This window comes from Pinus tabuliformis, chromosome 1_2 (genome assembly GCF_031772625.1).
Source record: "Pinus tabuliformis cultivar Carrire ecotype Pingquan chromosome 1_2, CPIR1, whole genome shotgun sequence".
NCBI lineage: Eukaryota > Viridiplantae > Streptophyta > Pinopsida > Pinales > Pinaceae > Pinus > Pinus tabuliformis.
In genome coordinates this window covers 503,725,189-503,730,438 of record NC_142298.1, presented here as the reverse complement: position 1 = coordinate 503,730,438, position 5,250 = coordinate 503,725,189, and the positions used below count along the sequence as shown (strand labels likewise).

The following is a 5,250-nucleotide window of genomic DNA, read 5'->3' as shown; positions in this document are numbered from 1 at the left end:
TTAGGCTCAGTTCGGTCTAGCATGCCTCCCTTTCCCATTCTAGCTGGCACTATCCACGGGATTTGATGTTGTGTCCCTGCCGTGAAAATAGTTTCAATCGCCAAGTGGAAAACTTAGATAACTTACCCATATAACTTCTTACATGACATGAGGTGTAAGATACAGTGAATGTAATTATGTGTTAAGTTAAAACTTAACATCACCCTTAGTCATGATTGTGAATCAGAGTTTGTTTGATACGGAGGAATCGATCACATGGCGTTCTCAATAATTACATCAGTTAAGCACGATTAAATTTGTACTTTACCCTTTTGAACATAACAGAGGCACATGTGCCCAAAATATTTATGCTGACGTGGACATCACAATCAACATTCGAAATATTTAAAAGTAACTTGATCGTTGACAACTGGCCTGATAATAAAAATGAGAAAATCGCACTATCCTCATTATCAGTGATATTCACTTTCCAACTATATCGGGTCCCGAAATGCCATTAGGAGTATTAACCTATTTATTACAACCTTAAATGTTGACAACACAACTGTCAACATTTTATAAAAAAAAGAAAAAAAAGACAGTTTATTGTGCCCTCTTTGGTCAACACCTGTGCCTTGTTCTCTCTCCCTCAGACATCAGGATATTCAACTCTGTCTCCATACCGATCAGTAGTACGACCCTTTAGAAGAATTACTCCGACTGCCATGGTCAGGGTATGGCCTCCACCTTACATTTCGACTGCTCGACACTGCATTCCTCATGAAACCTTTCTATTATTTCTAAAACCACAAGTGGATTTCGGGGGGCCCCTTGGCGGTATGTGGTTTCATGTCGGGGTGGGGGTGCGAAATTCACGAGAATATGCCACGTGATCAAAGGTGGTTTTGTCAAAACAAGACTTCGGACCCCCTGCCCCCCCGCTGTTAAAGCTCAGATGACCTTGGGGGTACCGAAATGGAATATGAACTCTTGATTTACAAGAGCCAGCATCTGCGATTGAAAACTGCGAGAAATTTAATGGTTGAATTAAAACAACAATTTTATTTTAAACTTAAAATTCTATAAAAATATATTCGATGATATATTTCAATAAAATTAAAATCATTTAAAATTAAAATTATTATTATTATAACAAAATAAGCCAACACCGCGTATTAAACCATTTTATCCATGACAATTCGCATATGCGTCATAATGTGGCCATGACTAACGGGTAAATTTCAAAATTTTCTTGTGACTTTTAATGGTGTCAAAATAAGTTACAACATGTGGGAAGGGAGCAAAGCATACCAGTGTACACATTATATCTGACACCGTACACTATGAAACTAGGAATCCATGTCTATTTTTACTTTTATTTTTTTAAGAGCTACAAATACAAACAGGTTTTCAAAATTAACTAATAAATAAATTGGTTTGTATTAATTTTTCTTGTGACCATTGGAAACTTACCGTTGCATCTCTGAGATATTTATTAATGGTCAGTTGATCTTGCTCCTCATCCTGGTCCTGATGATGAACCTAGATTTGGGTTCGAAACGGTCGACCCTTTGTTCTCTATGTGATTTCTCCAGAAGATCTGGGCATTATATCATGAATCACAGAAGCATCCAATAGCTGGCAAGGCGGGAGTCCTAGAGGTCCATAAAATAGGAAGGACAACAAACAACCTTAATTGTATGCGTTAACTATTATTTTGTACCACTTACATTTGGCCTAAGTCTATACTAGTATATGTGTATATTGTAGACACACATGGCATATGTCATAGACCCTGTGGGTCTGTAGGGCACATGTCTTACCAACCGACCATGCCCAAAAAAAGTTTGCATGGGACAAGCTGTAAAGGTCCACAGAACACAAAGCTCAAGAGAAAACAACTTTAAATGTATAATGACTTACCTTAACTATTATATTGTATCACTTATAATTGACATGGTTCCATATTAATGGATGTGTATATAAGTATGCATGTATTTATAATTTGCTTCTGGCACTTGGTAACAGATACAATATATGTGCGGGTGATAACAGATCTTTCTTATCAACATCCCGACCTTCACTTTCCAGGTCAAGAAATACAGGGCTGTTGATATTGTAGGATCTATTCTGTCAATCTGCATTCTCTTGGGGATATTGATGGGGGATGAATGAATTCTACGGATTAGATCTCCATTAGTGTTAATGTTATTGCCTTTGCTTGTGACTATATGACCTAGATATTATCACAGATAATTGAGTTATATTGTAACTTGCAGAGGGATGCTTTAACATAATCAAAGCTTTCCTCGCTATGTTTTCTGATCAATGCATTTAAAATGTTAGTTCCAAGTCTAAAGTTAGATTGCCATACTGTTGGGGCAGCAACAGCCAGGTTAACTGCCATTAGCATATGATATCCCATGTTCTCTTATTCTCTGATAATCTGTTGTGATATTCAGAAATGATATGGAAGGGTTCTGGGTCTGTAGGAAATGGTCAAGAAAGTTTGAAACAGAAATGGTATGGAAAGACTGTTTCTTTGGTCATTTCTCTGCCCATGGTTGCATTTGAAGAAAATGGGCATTAAAAAAAAAGAAAAAGGAAGAAGCACCTAAATATTATGATATGAATGTAATTTGATTTATAAAATTGATACATTACATATGGCAGTTTACTTTTCAGTCTTGAATTTATTTAGATTCACTAAATTAGTCTTTACGTGCATATTCGGCATAATGCAAGGGGGGGCTGTTTTTTACTCGAATTTCAAAACTCTTTGGTCCGTGTTTCTCGTACTGCCGTTTCCTGTTTTGTTTCCAATTTCTCATATGATGGCAACGATTTTATGACATATCTGTCCCGAGTCAATACATAAATGATACCTTCAAATGAAAAATTGCGAGTTGCCTCTATGAATAAGAATATACTTGTAAGTTGTCCTGGGGGGCAGCTCAATTGGTCAATTTGAAATTTGTGAAATCGTGGACAGGGACAGTTCCCCCCTGAAGTGACCTGGTTTATGGCAAGGAGGATAGGTCGTAAACCTCCAGAGGTTTACTAGTAGTTACGCGTTAGGCGGGCTGCTAGGTTCCTCTGGGATAAAAAAAATAAATAAAAAAATAAATATGCTTGTAAGTTGCTGTAGTGCCTTGATGGCAAGTGCCAAGAATTGTACATTACAAGTCGAGAGTAGAGTATCATTGATACTTTAATTCAGTATAACATTGATGTTCGCCTTGGAGCTCTGAATTTGATTTTTATGAAAAGTGCCTCCATATTTCACTAATACAGAATTTTATAATATATCTTATTTTGACAGGCTGAAAGTGCCATGGCTGCATTAAATTGCAGTGGTTCAATTTTGGGGTCATTGCCAATAAGGTAAACTCTATCAGGCATCCTGAATTAGTTTTTAGATTTTGTACGATATCATTTGATCTGCTTCTATTGAGCTAAAAATCGTCTCTCTCTCTCTTGGCTTCAGGGTAAGTCCATCAAAGACACCGGTTAGACCTCGTTCACCCCGTCCTACAATACAGTGAAGTGCGTGCTAAAATATGGTGCTGGAAGGATTGTTGAATATACCTTCTTAAGGGCTTTTCTTCGGGAAGGATTTATTAAAGGATATATTTCTGACGTTAAAGAGGCTTTTTTTGTTGCCAAGTAATATATTTCTGAGTAAAACCAGTTGGAACTTCAAAGGATGATGGTCTGTCAAGACAGCATTACCACTTAGATTACATTTGCATACCAACATGAGGTAGCATGGCGTTTCTTCTCATTTACTCTGCATGATGAGCAGATTATTATCTTCCTGCGAAGTTCATAACTTCATAGAAACTTTTGAGGGCTTCTGATAGCAACACATATCCAGACCGCCCAGTAGATGGAAGATCTAAGGTGTCTTGAGGTAGTGATTATTGTTCTTAACAGCAATGTTTTTGGTGAAGAATTTTTGTCATTTTAAGGCCAGGATGGTGACTTTGCTCTGAAGATAGGTCACCTCAACTAATAGCATGCTCAGCATGGAACTTTGTCCAGAAAGTTCTACGAAGTGACCACAATAATGGATTTTTATCCACCAGGGGCCATAAAGCTGTACTATTCATTCAATAATTATTGACAACATTTATGAATTTTCTCAGATGAATGTATGCATAAACAATTATTGACGATCTCATTAATTTGATTGTTCAGACTGCTTATTTGTATCTCCTTAGTGTTGTCAGGAAAAGTGCTATTTTGAAATTTTATTCTCTCTTTTATCAGTGGGGGAGGTTGAGGGTCATGTTTCAGTGACAAGAAGTCCCTATTAGGCTAGGCTACAGTGTGCTGTCTACCTACTCAGCTGACCATTCCATCCTTGCAGGCATTACTTTTTATGAACCTCTATCTGAATAGGCTCACTGCGTGTCAATCATCAGTATCTTTACTCCAAACTGAATATAGATCGTATTGTATTTCCTGTTTCAAACTTGTGCTTGAAATGGGAAGATAGCTTGCCTGAATATGAATATAATAAGACAATTTACAAAATGCTAGGTATCCAGGACGGACTTTATTATTGGGGACTCTGTTTTAAGTCAATTGCCCAAGGTAGCGAGGCCTGATTATACAAGTTTGCAATGGAGATCCACTTTTATTTGAGTTGGGATGGAAATTAAGATGTGCTTGGGGTTTTGCAAAATTAGCTTTGATATAAAACTAAGGGAATGTCAGGTAAGCAACTCAATGTGAAAATCAAAAAACAAATAGAAAGGTAATATCAGAGGGTTGAAAGCAATGATAACAAATTGAAATGAGAGAAGGATCTCCGGTCTGAAGTAGCTGGTCTTACTCCTGAACAGAAATTTGTAAAGATAAGAAACATAGATAAAGAGCTCAGTTAGTACTAGGAGGAGGACCGTGCAGGTAATTTTCTTTGTTGATCTTAAATTATACGGATATGAGTTTGTCTTAAACATTCTGTTCATTGAAATTCTTTGTCGGGTTTTACACATGTTTTGCCTCCGATGCTATGAACGAATGCTTCAATCTTCTGATTGCATTTAAACTTTGCATTGATAACGTAATGATTTTTCAAATTGTTCTCTGGACAGAATGTTATAAATTGACTGAACTATAATTTGTGATTTCAAAGTCAAATGTAGGGATTAGTGTTTGTTAAAATTGTGTGAAGTGGCAGGCTCTCTTGACATGAAAACATAAGCTACACTCTTACAAAATACAAGAAGGAATGGCAAACTAAAAGGTTGTAAAATGTGGTTC

At 36.8% G+C, this 5,250-nt stretch overlaps 1 long non-coding RNA gene across 1 annotated transcript; it reads left to right on the top strand.

Moving 5' to 3' along the window:
* Nucleotides 1-291: 291 nt before the first annotated feature.
* LOC149206548 (uncharacterized) lies at nt 292-4,193 on the top strand. The gene is made up of 2 exons (XR_016251931.1): nt 292-3,363; nt 3,467-4,193. It is a non-coding gene; the product is annotated as an uncharacterized LOC149206548 (long non-coding RNA).
* The last annotated feature ends 1,057 nt before the right edge of the window (nt 4,194-5,250 follow it).